Raw genomic sequence first — 17,098 nt, 5'->3', positions numbered from 1 at the left:
TGTCACTTTTTATTGTGCAAATCGAAAAATATGTAAATAAGAACCTCATCCCACAATGGCATAACTGCCAGAAATGGCATCATTCATCTGACAATTGTTTTCTATCTCCCCGTTGCGTTAAATGCGCCGGGGACTACAGATCTGCAGAATGCCCCAATAAAGGTTATACCGAAAATCCAGTTTGTGCCAACTGTCAAAATTCTCATCCTTCTTCTTATAGGGGGTGTGTAAAATTCCCCAAACCATGAAATACTACTACGCAAGGCCCCAGGAAACTATACTCGGAAGTATTACATCCAAAAACACATATTGTACAACCTATCTTATCAACCAATTAAGAACCAGCCCCCCACTTACAAACATAAAACAGAACAATTTCCATCAAACAAAGCCTCAGCTTCAATTCCAAAAATAACCCAAGCCCAAACACATCAGGATTTCTTGAATTATTTCAAGTCATGCGTGAAATTGAATCTATTTCGGCTGGCAACAAATTACAAAATTAACGAATCTACTCAAGAAAAATCTCAATAACCTTAGATCTGCAGAAACTCAAATGGATAAAATGTACATCTTATTTCTTATCATAGAAGAACTCAACAAACCTGAACACGAATGATAAAAATAAATAAAGAAATAAATAAAAATAAAAATAAAGAAATAATAATAATACTACGAACTTAGATGCACTCTCAGTCAACTATAAATGCTTATGTGATTTCAAATTAATGCTTAAAGGAAATGTTCTTTATCAGACAAAATGGAAAATAGAAATTATTTTACAGCCCAAAATATTTTCCAAGTCCAGCAGGCTTTCCTCAATTCTAACCCCTTCGTCCATTACTTTTTGGCTTTCCCTTCAAAATTTCGTATGAACTGAAAAGAGCCTTAGCCCCTCCCCCCTAGCACACATGACTATCGCACTCTAATCAACGCTCTTCTCCTGGTCAACTTCGATGCATTCCTGACTCCAACTCATTCAGCCTTCATCTGCCAGCACTACTGCCTGCGCGTACTTGCGATCGACACTCTCCGATGGTAATCATCCTGAATTGACGTTCCCGTTGCCATATTACTTATTCCACTTCCCAGATTCGAACAGTATCTCAAGACTCCTCTACAAAATTCATGAAAAAGAAACTTATGCCTTACTTCAATGCTTATCACTTCTATTCTTCACTTCACGATCGACAATGTTCGGAAACAGATCCACGTACTCGACTGGGATGAGGGTTTCTTACCCAGGCGCCCACAAAAACCTGAACTTCGTTCACGCATCGGTTTTTAAAAAAAGCTTTCAGATTTTACATTACGACCAAAGAGGCGTTTTGTTAATGTTTTGTATGTTACCTTTATTTATTAAATATCATGTTCTTCGCACTTAAACTACATAAAATTCAATATAACGGCAATATCGCAAAATAATTTAAATTGAACATATCTTTAGAATTTCCGATACACAGTCTCGCACCCTGAAGTTTTTTTTTTTTTTTTTTTTTTTTTTTTTTTTTTTTTTTTTTTTTTTAACATTAATGAGAAAAGAACCCGATTGCCGGCTGCACTCTATATCTGCGATGAAAATAATTTCTAATAGTTTTCTCTAAGGCTTCAAACTTGATAGAATCGAAACACAACGAGGCGTCATTCTATAGCAAGAAATAAAGAATTCTATAATTATTTGCATTCGAACACATGCAATTTAATTTATGTGACCAAGAAAATTTAATAAAAAGAGAATCTGAAAGGGTTTCAAATTTGAACAATCATCCAAAAGGGCTGTTTTAAGCTTTAATATAGTTCTTCAGTAGGTATTGTTGACAGAAATGGCTAACGTGGAATAGCGCAACATTTTACAGAAATTTAGATGAACATGCGTTTAGAGTAACTTGGAAATATTCTTTTGTATACTTAAAAGTGGAAACATACGTAATATAATCCTATAAAAATATTTCATGTGTTTTAATTAGGTATATGATGATATAAATAATTAAAATCATGATTATTTTAATTAGGTATATGATAATATTTTTAAGATATGCATCGTTGCTTTCAAATAGTTTAGTTTGTCAATTTATATCAGACTAGCTGCTATGCGACCAGCCTTCATCTGGCTTTTATGCGACCAGCCTTCGTCTGACTTTTAAATGTACCTGCATAATGCCTAAAGGAAACACTTGGGTTCGATGGCCCGTAAGTTCTTCCAACTTTTTCTCCTTTGTTGAGATTCCAACCCTCCCCCTTTGCATATGACTCTGATGTATAAAGCAAACCATAAAAACATATATATCTTAAATTTTTAGCAAATTCATAGTATGAGATGTATATTAAACATTTGTTAAAACACAATTTAATAATGTGCATTCAGTAGGTGGGTTAATTTGATAGAGTTCGAAATGGTACCCACCCGCTCCCTGCCAAAATATTAAAGAATATTGTACAGCATCGTAAGATCTTCATGTATGTGCAATTTTCGCAAAATTAGTGTTATAAATTATTGTTAATTTAAAAACTGCACAGAATTATCGCCCTCATTCTTTCAAGTGGCAACAGTGCTGATATCAGCAACAATGGTAACAGTGATAATCAGCAACAATGGCTGCATGTCATTGTTGCTGATATGCCATTGTTCCTGCAGCCCATTATGTCTCAAAATGAAGCGATTTCATCCAAAAACATTAAATAAAAAAAATAAAAAAAACTCATTCGAATTTTGAAAAAAAAAAAAAAAAAAATCGCTTCGAGGTGCACTGGCTTTTGTCTAGACGCACCTATATACCAAATTTCGTAGCCCTGGATCTATTAGCTTACGTGCAACACGAACGAAAGGCCACACACACGACAGATTCTTCCTTTTATTATATGTAGAGGTAGATTAAATATGCATGAATAATAGCTTAAGTTTTTTTCCGAATGGCAACAAACTCGAATGAAAAGTGAAACAGTGCAAAATAGTTTTCGAGACTTATAGTCCTTTTGGGCTAGTAAGAGAAAGACACTAAATTGTCATTGTTTATTCTCAAAATTTGACCCAGTGGGGAAAGCCTTTCTGAAAGTTTAATAAGTTGTTATAATTTGCTTATTTTTAGTTTAAATCAAACAAAGTTATTTAATGATTAATTAAGCAAATTAGAATTACTTTAAATAAATGTGAGTCTGAAATATTAATGTTGGTTGTCAGTACGTTTGACTTACAAAGTTGTAACCAACAAAAATGTATTGCAGATACCAAAACTTTTATTTCAAATTGAAAATAAATACAAATTAAAAATTTTTCGTTATTATTAATTTATTATTATTTATGCATATTTTAATAAATATCTAATTAGCCAAATTTAAATTTAAGGTTTTTTTTTTTTTTTTTTTTTAATAAAAAAACTTTTATTTTGTTTTAAACAAAACTCTGGCTCCACCAATTATTTTCAAATCGCGCATTTGGCCCGCATTCAGTTTGAATTTGAGACCACTGTGCTAATTTATTAACAATGTAAACAAATATTCTGTTTCAGAATTATTTCAGCGGGACTTTTTTCTTAAGCATTTATACCTTTAGTAGAACACAAAATATAATCATCGGAATGCTGCATTCTCAGAAGTGTTTAATGTTACCCATGCAAATTATGAACAATGACAGCTGAAACTATAGGAGTGAGATACTGATTCAATAAAAGTGGCTCACTTTTAATACTGGTTACAGCACTGCTGAGATAGAAATGTGAAAGTTAGATTGAACCTCAAAATTTAGGAGAGCCTTCACTTGGGTTTAGAAAATAAGAAACTAAACCAGTGCCAAGTAGCTAAGACTAGCCGAAGCTGTACAGAAATAACTAACAGAGTTGGCCCTTCATTAAACCTCACCGGCGAATACTAACATGCACATAGCAATACAGCCGAAAGAACACTGCTGGCCATTAAAATTGCAATACCATGAAGAAAAGCAAATACAAAAAAAAAAAAAAAAAACATTTATCGTATGTAAACAGTATAGCATGAAGACAAAATGATTAAATTTGTAAGCAGTTGGGGGTTTACAGGGGTTCGAAATTAATAGAAACACCTGCCACTCTGGCAGCTAAAACGGCACTTACCCGGTTAGGCATGATGTCGAACTGGGCTTGGATCACAGAAAAGGGCAATTCATTTCATGCTGCTTCAAGTCTAAGCCACACTTCATCAATCGTATTAATTGGAGAGGGGTGGCAGGCCAGTCTCTCAGCAACCTATGACCAGTTGTTTTCAATGGGTGACAGATCTGGAGACCGTGCAGACCAGGGCAGCAGTCGAATACTCTGTGTATCGAGGAAGGTCAGAACACGACTTGCAACATGTGGTTTTGCATTATCTTGTTGGAAGATGGCGTTTGGCAAGCCTCGAAGATAGTGTACATAAATGGCTGCCCACCAGGTGCAGGGCTCCTATGCCAATATCGAATGCAAGCAGGTGACGTGCGGTCTCCTCGGAGCCTCTAAACACGTATACGACCATCAGAATACTACACGCAGAACCGGAACTCGTCTGTGAAGACGACATTGTGCCACTTTTGTATTCAGCATTGTCGTTCGACGACCAGAGTCGGCGTCTCTCTCTATGTTGTCAAAGGAAGTCGAATTAATGGTCGCCCTGCTGTTAGTCCACGCTGCTGCAAACGTTGATGCTCCGTAAAAGTGGATGCTGGGCGTGCTGCAAACATGCCCATTTCCTGACTTATGGTCCGTGACTTGGTTGTACGGTTTTACAAGACTCACCTCACAATATATCTGTCCTCTCGGGCGATAGTCATGGGAAGGTGTTGAGATCCTGCATACCGTTCAAATCCTGCATACCGTTCAATAAGACCCTCAGCAACCCATTGATCCCATATTCAGTTGACAGTGGTTGGATGTCGAGCAGTGCGACGGGCGATATCACGGAACGACAATCCACACTCTCCATCGGCAACGATCCTGCCTCTGTCGAATTCCGGCACTTGCTGGTAAGCATTTCTTCTTGTTATCGTGGCATAACACGATATTCTGAGCAAACTCCGACCTTTGAAAGCACTTTCCAGATGAGAAATCCACTATACAACTTTTCTTTTATGCAACGCTTCAGATGTCGTTTCTCTCTCCTGTGTCCTCTAAATGCGCTTGAAATACTAATCATTTGCATATCCCAACCTCTTCTTCCTTTCATGTAATTTTGACGTTCATCAGATCATTCCTACTTAGTGTTGCAATTTTAATGGCCAGCAGTGTATTAAAGCAGCGATGGGGCCAGAAGGCAGAACACGCTCTAATAAGCTGTTCTACTGAAGTGACCGAGACTTCCCCTTAAATACTGGTTCTACCTCATTTACGTAAAACTAATTGGGAGGAAAACTCATACGTATTGAATTGTAGGCGGGAAAGAAGAAAATTCAGGAAAGCTGTTTAAAATAAAAAAATAACTATTAGGAGATTAAAATAAACCCCCTACAACTTCAATGAATCGGGATGATTCACTCAAAGTTGTGTAGAATCGGTATGAGTCCACTTAAACTTCCCTGAATCGGGATGGTCCATCAAAATGCATAAAATCAGGATGACTCTTTGAAACTGCATTGAATAGGGATGATTCTCTTCAAACTTCATTGAATAGGTATGATTCATCCAACAGCATAGAATCATAATGATGCTCTTCAAACCTCAATGGATCCGAATGACTCATTTAACGTCTTCCGATCATGATGCTTCTTGAAATGTTCACTATATGGGATTGGATCTTCCCTGGTTCGAAGCAACTCTTGAATTCTTAAACACTGGTTGTTCTTTAACCGCGTAAATCATTCGGGTCCCGCATTGGACTGCCAATATATAACCAGGCGGCCAAGCTCTAAGCGTTATTAACGTCTATTGTTTTATGTCCGTTACAGTTTTTTCTAAAAGTATTTTTTAAATTTTATCTTTCTGTTGCCATTTACCATTTTAAAAAAAAACTGTCTTGCCATGACTACGCTCTTAAAAGCCGCGATGTTATACTAACAAGTTACGGTACCGTCTCCATCCAAGTACTGTCAATGAGGGTAAAGTCGCACGTAGCTATTGTCTGAATAAATTGACGCTATTTGAACATTGCCGATTACTCAAACTGCCAGCTAGAAAAGCCATTTAAAAGAGAATTGTTATTAGAATCATCTTATCAGAGCTTTCGCTGTTGTTCTTCAGGGTGTACACACGACCTGATATCTCTATATACTCATTTGAAAATATATACGAGGTGTGACACAAAAAAACCGACACTGTGTAGCTTGAAAACAGAGTTGGAAACAACTGTTTTGGTGGCGTCATGCCACACACCTCCTCCATGCATGCGACCAGTTTCGACATAACCGATCACGCCAGTGGGGAGTACTGCGTCATTGAGTGAACACGTGCAACTGCATTCTGCCGGAAAAATGTCTAATGTAAAAACCGAACAGCGAATCAACATCAAGTTTCTTGTGAAACTTAAGAAATCAGCCACGAAGAAAGCATTTCAAATGTTCGAGGCTTATGGAGATGAAACTTTGTCTCATACACGTGTGTTTGAATGGCATAAGCAGTTTTCAGGGGGAAGGGTCAGTATAGAATGGGTTCCCAGTGATCAGACTGTTAATCAATACCATTACACTGAAGTATCGTGAAAAAATTAGGAGAAAAAAGGCCACATTTGTGGAGTGATGGATAGCTGTTGGACCAGGACAATGCACCCTCTCTCACGGCCCTATCTGTCAAGCAGTTTCTAACCAGCAAAAACATTACTGTGATGGGGCATCCTCTTTATTCACCTGATTTGGCTCCCTGCGCCTTTTTTTATTTCCTAAAGTTAAATCTTACTTAAAGGGAACCCATTTTACCTCAGCTGAAAAGGTTCGGGCAAAAACGGAGAATCTCCTGAAGGACCTTCCAAAAACCTCCTTCCAGGACTGTTATCAGCAATGGCATTACCGAATGCAGAAGTGTGTGAATGCTGAAGGGAACGACTTTGAAAATGATGTCACGGAGAACTCATTCTGTAAGTACAATGATTTATTGGATCAGTCTCCTTTTCTTTTTTGTGTGTCACGCCTTGTATATATATATATATATATAGCTAATCCTGGGGAGACTTTACTCCATAGTTAGAAAGATGACACTCGAAGGAGAGACTTGTAGACAGACGTGGCCGAATTGAATATAATTTTTATTATTGGACACGAACTAATTATCGAAAACATTTTTTTCAGCACAGATGATCATGGGCGCAATACGCACCCCACAGTGTTATATAGGATATCACATTTTAGACAACCGCGTACTTAGCATCACGGCAAAGCAAAGAGAGCGAAGTATTGTGTTACGAAGTATATTGAGCTGAAGCTAAAGTGCGCAATTATCCAATAGGAAGCTCACCAAGAGAAAATTTTGGTTTAGATTAGGAAGATTTCAGTTCTTGAAATTTTGAATTCAATTTCGGAATTAGGTACGTCATTAGCGTTACGCAAGCCATGCAAGATGGTTTGATGGTCTGATCTAGAAATGACGCAGTCCAGAAAAGTTATTACGATTTTCAGAATAGAAAGGGGAATTACGGGGTTACTGCTAGTTTAAATTATAATTTTGATTTACATATTTTTTATCTTATACATATATCTTATATATTTTTTTTATCTTATATATATATATATATATAGATATAGATATAGATATAAGATATATATATATATATCTTATATCTATATCTATATCTAGTACTATATATATATATATATAGTATCTAAAGATGGAAAGTAACTTGCTACTCTCCGACATATCACTATCTGCTGAACTCCTAAATAATTAGTATTACGAGCGAAAACGTAAACTAATAATCTTTAAAGAGAGTCTTAATTTGTCTATGAATTTATGGGATTTTCATATGTTGCATTTGTTATTTAGTGATTCTAGCAGGTTTATATTCTGTCAGAGTTTGCTCAGACTTTCATAAAAGTTCATATTGTCTCTATGTACTAATTTAAGAGGTAATATAAAAACTCAAGTAGCAATAAAATAATCTTTAAAAAATGGGACCAGCTTTCGAGAAATTCTCAAAATAACATTGATTAAATTAAAAAAAAAAAAAAAAATTTAGTGATTCCGTTCTTTTCAATGCTAAGTTTGACAAAAATTTCGCCATAGGACTGTAGTTCAGTAATGTTGATGCAAGGTTTTTAGCAGTGTTAGCACAATTATTTTACATCGCAGTTCATTTTATCTCGCACTCTCAGCTTTGATTTAAACTATCTCCAGTCAATATGATTTAATGATCTTATTCGTTATCTCAATTTCTCGAAAACTCAGATTAAAATACTGACATCTAGATAATAAATACGAAATCTCTTAAGGAAAGGCAAAAAAGTATGCAAGTTTCGTCAGAGATAACAAGGGTTATTTAAAAAAAGAAGATTTTATGCGTTCTAGGGAAACTTATTACTTCATGTTTTGTACCACAAGCACAACTCTGAAGGGCCTATCAATTAGCCACACAAATTAAGAAACTTCCTAAATATTAAGACAGCATTAACTTCAGACACAGGTTGTTGTAAATGCTGGCAATAAACCTCGTACACTAACATTAAAAGAGAAGTTTCTAAAAAGAAAAAAGAAAAAAAAAAAAAAAAAAAAAAAAAAAAAAACTTTTCAAGAAAGTTAAAAATCTTATCAAAAATCACAGGATCGTCAGATGGTTAGAAAAGGCCCGCGGACTTGATTAAAGAAGGACTCTTCTAAAATTTGATCATGAAACTTAAACGTATAACTAACTATCTGCAATCGTGTGAGGAGACAATCTTCCAGCTCATCGCAACTTCATTAAGGAAGCTGAAAAAGAAATCGACTCCTAAGCCACTGCAACTATCTCATGCATTATCCTACATTCACTTCACCTGTAGAGTTAATTCATATTGCTACGAAATGTACAGGCGCGGTGAGATAGATAGCTTCCCCGCAAAGCAGTTTTAGGGTTGCCATAAAATGGCAAGGGAAGGCAGGGTTTCCATATTTGGCGAAAAATCACAAAACTGCCGATATGCCATAGACGGATAGAGAACCTTCTGGAACGAATTCTTACCGGTTTAGCTCAGAATGTTCTCGAACACAAGCCGAAAGCTATATAAACCCTGCTGGTCCGCAGTCAGTTAGTGTATGTGTGCCTCGCATTTAGAGTGCGAGAGAGTAGTATTGAGAGTGTGTCTCGTCTAGCGAGTCAATCCCTGCGGAGTCGATCGAGTTGACAGCCGGGCAGCGAGTGCCGAGTGGGTCGTCGAGTGCATCGAAGAGTCTCTTAGGCCCCGTTCAGACGAGGGCGTAAAGGGCATAAGTGCTTAAAGCCGAGCTCCGTTGCCAAGGCAACCAGTCACTGTTACGTAACAGAATCTGGTTTAGGGCTCGTGGCATAGGGTTCCAAGTTTTCAACTTTACGCCGAGTTTGGGATAAGCGTCGACTAGTGAGAGCGAAGCTAAAACGAAGCGGCTTTCTTTAGACGATTTCGCTGTCACATCGAAGGCGACGTTTTTTTTAATATGGAACACATCGTATCCGAATGAGTTGTAATCGTATCCGAACAAAATAATGAGTTGTAATCGTATCTGAGCGAAATAAAGAGTTGATCTCGCAAGAAATCTACGATAATGACATGCATTTTTTAATGAGTTTTTAATGCATTTTTTAATGAGTTTTCAATTTATATTGAAAAATATGGATGAAACTCGTAAAGCGAAAGTTAAGCTCAGGATTATGCACACTGTGTATGATCCTGTAGATGATTGATCCCATCCAATATTTTTCATTTTATTATGAAAATTCTTTAAAAGATGCATGTTTGCAAAAATTTTATTTTTTCTGTGTAAATTACTATTATTACTTTCTTTCTGTCTATAATTTTTTTTAAACTTATTACTATAATTTTTTCCTGTTTAATTATTTTTGTATTTAAGAACAAATTTATTAAAAAAGCTGGAAATATTGTATTGCTATTTGCTTCAAATGCTGATTTTCTTTCCAAACAAACTTCATGAATTAATTTTACTAAAACATCAAATCAATATCAAGAATCTGCTGTTTTTTTTAACAATAAAAATATTACTTACAAAAAAATAAAAAATTATTTTCACTTATTTAAGAACAGTCACAATAGTCAATTCAATGGTGTAAGCTTTGTATAAGTAATAAAAGATTAATCTTTTGAGAAAATGCTCTTATGAATTCCAAGAAAGAAAAAATGTAGTGAAATATCCTTAAAACAACAGTCAACAGTCTAGACAGTTTTGTCTCCTGTTGAAGTTCTGTTCTGTTTTTTTAATTACGTTCTCCATGAAAGGAATTTACTTTTAATGAAACTGAATAGCACACATAATTCATAACATGGACTATAATTTAATGAATAGTATTTATTATTATTATCCACTCTTTATTACTTTCATTTGAATGGAGTTTTGATCATTAAATTCATGCTATTTCTCTGGTAGAAATTCCTGGATAAGGTATGAATGTTTATAATTTTGATGTATTTGAAGACTTGGGTACCTAAAATTTGTCAATGTGAAATTACTTTTGAGATTTGGTCGTAAATAGAAATGACAGCATATGTTGAAATTAAATTCAGGGGTGCGGCTTATACATGCAAATTATTAAAAATAGATGTATACAAACAGCTGGCAAGACAGCAAAATGTATTTAATGATTGAGCATAAAATACATTGTTGGGTGAACGTTTCCTAATATTGTACTAGTTGTGGTTGCTGGTTATTGTGCCTAGTTGTGGGATACTAGTACTAGTGATGATTGATACTGGTAGTGCAGCAAGCTACTATAGTGATTGACAGGGACAGTGAATAAGGAGTGCTAAGCACACATGTTTCACTGTCACAGAAACATGTTCCTTTTGATTGAAAATTAAATAATAATAATAATAATAATGTATGGTAAGTACTGTTTTTAGTTTAACTGCTTTCACACCTGCAATATGGAAAAATAATATATACAGGCTATCTGTTAGTTATCCTCAAGATTTTTTTTAATTAGGCATATTTAGAATATCGTATTTCTCCTAAGAGAAATTAAATATAAAAATTGAAGAAGGTTTTATATAGTATATAAATATGCATGTGCATGTTTATAGTATAGAGAGTACTACAGTACAATGCAGAAATATTCCATACTGCTTTGCACAGAAAGATATGTGCCAACCAAGTATTGGTCTTTCAAAAAAATATCTCTAGACCATTTCGTTATTTTTCTTTTTTTAACCTTCTTTCGTTGCCTCTTGCCTTAGGAGAAGGGCAGATAAAAGAGCATTCTGTTGAACCAGTAAAACTTTGTGTTGAGCTGAAAAAGCCATGACACAAAATAACGAAAACGAGCAGAGCGAGCGCGAGAAATCAATTGAGCTAAAAACAGCGCGCGAAAGGTGTAGACACATCCACGCATGCGCAAATTTAGCTTCTCTCATTGGCCACAGATTAGACCCTCGTCTCGCAGGTGTGAACGGATGTCCCGTATTTTATGCCCTTATGACTATGCCTCTATGCGCTTTACGCCCACGTCTGAACGCAGCCCTCTTCGCGGTTAGTGCATCGTCGAGAGAGCGTATTGAGCTCGGGGAACGACTGAACCGAAGAGTCGGCAGCTGTGTTCGTGTATCGTCGAGTGCATCGCGAGTTGTAGCGTGGAGAGTCTCGAGAGTACGTGGAGTTCCGAGAACGACCAAGCAGAGTCGGGAGCTGTACTACGGAAAGCAGAAACGGGTGCTTTGCAGGAAGCTGTCTCCACCGTTATTGCCTGACAGTGCTGTGCCGCTGATTGTTCCAGCGCGCTTATAATAGATCTTCGACGACTGTAAAAGGTGTTATTAGAACTGTCCTGATTAATATTGGCTAAATAAGGTGAGTTTCGATACTTCATCAAGTGTCGTCGTTATTCACTCCAAATCTACAAACCCCGTACAAACGTGAAAGAAGGAAATAACGTAACAACTGGTGTCAGGTGAAAGGAAAAACGCAACAATATCATTAATAAATTTAGTTTCAGAAAAGCTTCGGAATTGCATCATTGCTAATAATGTAACTTATCGAACACTGTTTTTAAAATTAAAATTACGTAGCTGCCGTTAAATTTGTAACGACTGCTACGTTATGTATGAAGTATGTTGAAATATATCAAAATGTTTCTACTCTCAAAATCTGAAAAGGATCCTACTAAAATAGAAAATTCCAAACCTATTAGTCTGCTCTCAGATATAGGTAAAACTTCTTTTAACATATTTCAATTAGAATACACTTTTATTTTTATATGATTCAAGACAAACAATTTAAACTCAGGAAAGATATTTTAAATGGGCAAATAAGTTTGAAGCTGACTCAGTACGTGGGTTACACAACACAAGATGACTGGCAATCTTTATGCTAGATGGGGCGAAAGCATTTGGCCACGTCTAACCAAGGCAATTTTTCGATATCTATGAAAATGAAATTTAGCTTGGAAATGCTACTGCTCTTAAAATTCTTCCTTGAAGATAGGGAACGCTATGCCTTCTTTATGGAATGCAACAGAAAGGCTGGTGTGCCTCAAAGCTTACGTTTGCGCTATATATTATATCGATATTTTATGGCTGTTTTCCCTGGACCAGAAGTAGACTTTAATACTCTAGTAGCACGAACGCTGATGATAATATAAAAATCAAATCACTCAAACTAAATGATCCAATACAGAAATTTCATGACAAGATGTCTGAAAAAGGAGAATGGGGCAACAAACGGAAGAACGGAAGCAAAATGCAACTACTTTTGATAAAGAGGAACTAAATTCTGACTCGCCAGTCAGTTTAAGGATAATTTCGGTGAACAGACTCCTCAGTCTGTTCACCGAAATTATCCTTAATCCGAGTCACAAAAATGAACCACCTGAGGTTTCCTTTCAAAGACTTATGTGGGCTATAATTATCAAACGTGTCATATAAAAGGAAATTTTGTTATTTATTAGCTTATCCTTCCTCTAGGTAAATGCTTCAGTTTGAACTGAAACTGCAAACAGCGGTTTATCTAACTATTTCGAGGTCTGTTGTGTGTTACGTCTTTGATTCGCGGACAACACATCAAAGATGTAATGAAAAATTTAATGAAGAAACTCAGAAACTCTAAATAGTTCAAGATCGTACTCTGAGAATATCGAACACTCAAATATTACGTCCGTTAGGCCTTTTGCAAATCATTCTTTGAATGACAATAATTTCACCCCTTAAAATTTTTATTGTAATAGAAAAAATATAACCGTCTCGACCCTGCTTACATACTTTTATATTAGTTCATATACTTTTCATAGCTGTGTACATAAAGACTCACTTGCCATGAGGTGATCTTTTATTGATCGGCTGTGGATCTCTGAAATAACTTCTCTGTCTCATAAGGCATGCATGCTGCCAAAACAAATGGCTTTCATTCAGTTGTTTTCCGAGAGCCTAACATCGGAGTTATTGCAAAATACTTAACGACGTGATGAAGAGAGGAGTGCAATAGAACGTGTCATTATAAAATTTTAAAATGTTTTTCTCCCGCTCATCTTCTGACAAAAACCGAAACAGTGTAGCTCAGCACAGAATTCATACAAGAGATCATCCACCAATCAAACAACATCAAAAACGTCTACTGACTGCTAAACAGGAAGATGAAAGAAAACTTCTAAAGGGCATGCAAGGAAAGCGACTTTATCGAGCCTTCAAGTATAGTCCTTGGACCTCTCCCATCGTTCTGGTCAGAAAGATGGACAGTTCAACTAGATTTTGCGTTGCTAATCGCCGGTTGTACGACATCACGAAGAAAGACAGCTAACCTCTTCCTAGAATTCAAGACATTCTAGACACTGTTTATGGAAGCAAGTGTTTTCGATGCTTGATTTAAAGAGTGGATGTTGGTGAATAGAGACGCAACTTGATTACCCAGAAAAAATAGCATTTACTACCTGTCAAGAACTTTGGCAGGAAGCGTTTTAATACGTCCGTAGAGTTTATGTAACGCGCCGGCCGTGTTTCAACGCCTCATGGAGCCCGTGCTGAGATCTCTTTCCTACGAAACCTGTCTGATATTTGGATGACATCATCTTGTTGGAAAATGATCTGAAGAGCATTTAGAAAATATTAGGAAGCTGCTTCAGAAATTAAAATAAGCCAATCTAAAGTTAAGTCCCACCAAATATAAATTGTTCAGACAGGAAGCGACTTGTATTAGACATGTCACCTCTGCCGAAGGTGTGTGTGCGAATCCATATAAAGTGTCGGCAGTTAAAGACTGGAGACGCCCCAAAAATGTTCATCAGCTAAAAAGTCTCTTTGTACTTACTATAAAAGATTTGTGAAGGACTTTTCTTCCGTCGCGAGATCCCTTCACAAACTGACAGAAAGCAAACAAATGTTCTTGTGGACAAAAGAATGTGAGGATGCATTTAACAACTTGAAGGAAGCTTTAACATCGGCTCCAATCCTGACGTATCCTCAGCTCTACAAACCATTTATTCTCGACACGGATGCGAGCAATCAGAGTGTCGGTGTTGTTTTGTCCCAAGAAATAAACGACCAAGAATGTGTCATAGCCTACTGGAGTAAGTGCCTATTATAACCGGAGAGGAATTACTGTGTCACCAGGAAAGAGCTGCATTGCCAGATGGATACAGAAACTCCAGGAATATGACATTACTATCCATCATCGGAAGGGATTAGCACACGGCAACGCCAACGCCCTGTCTAGAAGGTCCTTGCCCAGAAAGCTGCCGATATTGTTCCAAGGTTGAAGCGAAATACGAGCTGCTTAATCCGGTCGCACTTCATGTTACAACTTCAACATCGGCTGGTCGAGACCCATGGAGTGATGAAAAAATCAAGAGAGACCCGTTTAAAACAAAAATGGATTTAAAGGAGTCTCTAAATAGGAAACCTACCTGGCAAGATCTTTAGTCCTACAACAAAACAATACTGAGCTCACCGGGACTCACTCCATATTCGAAACGGCATCTTGTACCGGAAGTTCAAAACGGATGATGGAAAGGCATTCCGATGGCTGCTGATACTTCCAAGATCCCGGACGTCCTTAAAGAAATACACTGGTTATCATAAATTAAGGAAAAATCACAAAAATAGCAATAACTCCCTCAAAAATAAGCCAAACCGTGTAAAATTTGGATATGTTACCAAGTAAGAGTAGGTGAGTAAAACTGCAATAGGCAAATTAGTGGCGCTGCACTCGGAATACGTCATCTGTGAGGAGAATAAAAGTCTATGTTTGAGAGCAAGCCCACGTATTTCACTGTGATAGTGACATCAGAAATCTGAGATAGCCAATTCGTAACAATAACTTTCAGGCATCATTTGCCTGCAGAACTACGATGGAAAGCCATTGGGAGACTAGAGGCAGGATAAAGTCAAACAGAAGTGGCCAGATGGCTAAATGTGAGTCCTTCTGTGGTTCATAGACTTTAGAGGCGATTTCAAACCACGGCCACTAGCGTCACCATCGAGATAGATAAGGCCTGCGCTCTGAAACTAAACTGGCTTGTGACATCACGGTTAAGGGACCCTCAGCAAACTTTTTGTTGGCTTTTATAAGTTGTAATGTTTTATTCATTATGTTTTAAGAATTGAATTTATGTTTACTTTTGACATCTGAAGCATCATCCCTTGTAATAATTACTAACACTAGTAATATAAAAATTGTCAGCAAAATTTATGATTATTTTAATTGGAATTAATTTTAATTGGAAAAATTTATTTTAATTGTAAACTAATTTTATATGAAATAACTGTCCTAAGGGGTTAAAAGCATAACACTTATTTCATTACATAATATGTAGAATATCAAATGCAGAGTAAATTTGATTCTTGACAGAGTACTGTGTTCTTAAATTTAAATATCAATGTTTTTTGCAAATCATTAAATATAATTTTATCATGATGAAACTTAAATGCATATGTTTAGCTAATATAGCTTCTGTTCACTTTTATATATGTTATTATTATGCAGTCAGTTTGTTTAAAATTTATTATGCAATATAAATCTTTCTGAGAATGATAGAAAAGTTTCTAAAGTAATGTATGTAAGATTCATATTAAGGTAATTAAATTGCGAAACAGCAAAATGAAATTTTAAAAATGTACAGTTATTGAAGAAGCAGTAGTAATTGAATTCATATGTAGACATACTTGTTTTCATTGTATTTCAATTCAATGCAATTTTTAAAACAATTTTTTAAATTATCTTTTAAATTACAATCTTTAATTTGAGTACGTGGCACGACCAAAAGTTATGTAAGGTAAGTTGAAAAAATTGCTTACATTATACAGAAAAGTTTTGAACATGATGTTAGGATTTATATTTTCTTTTCATGTGGATATTAATAGAAAAAATATTTTCAGAACACAGATAACACTTATAGTTAAATAGGTATGATGTAAATATTTGCAAGAAATTTGTTTCTAAAAGTTTTTTTAAGTATTTCGTATATTTTAAAAATATTTTCAAAAAAATTGTGTATAACTTTATTTAAAAAACTTTTTTCCTGTCTTATTTGGAATTTTGATATTGATAGTCTTCAGAGCTATGTAGTAAACATTATCTCAATTTAACTACAGATTCTGTCGAATAATTATGTAGCATTAAGAGGAAAACATTAACTGCAATACAGATTAACATACAATATGTAAGTAAGAAATAATTTTAAGACTTGACTATTTAGTAATTTATTACATTCAGAAAAATTTTATGACTGATATAAGGCATTTAAATGTTAGTCTAAATATTAAGTAGTATCTTGCATTCATTTGATGTTTTATAATCCTGCTACATTAATATGATAGATATAAAAAATATGCAATAATTATAGAATGAGAGATAACATGTGTTCCCACTGGCAAACATTTTGTTAAAGTAGTGGGTGAAACAAAAAAATTTCATGTGGTGATGAGAATCAATGAGACACAAAGACAGTGCAGAAAAATCAAAGTAAAAATTTTAGCTACTTGAATTTTAAAACCAATTTTTCTTCAAAGAAATGATTTGCTTTTAAAAGCACCACATCATTCTCAAATAATTTTGTTTTGAAAATA

Source organism: Stegodyphus dumicola, chromosome 2, assembly GCF_044657685.1.
Source record: "Stegodyphus dumicola isolate Sdum_Otavi_A_Nest chromosome 2, ASM4465768v1".
Taxonomy (NCBI): Eukaryota; Metazoa; Arthropoda; class Arachnida; order Araneae; family Eresidae; genus Stegodyphus; species Stegodyphus dumicola.
Note: the sequence above shows the minus strand (reverse complement) of the source record.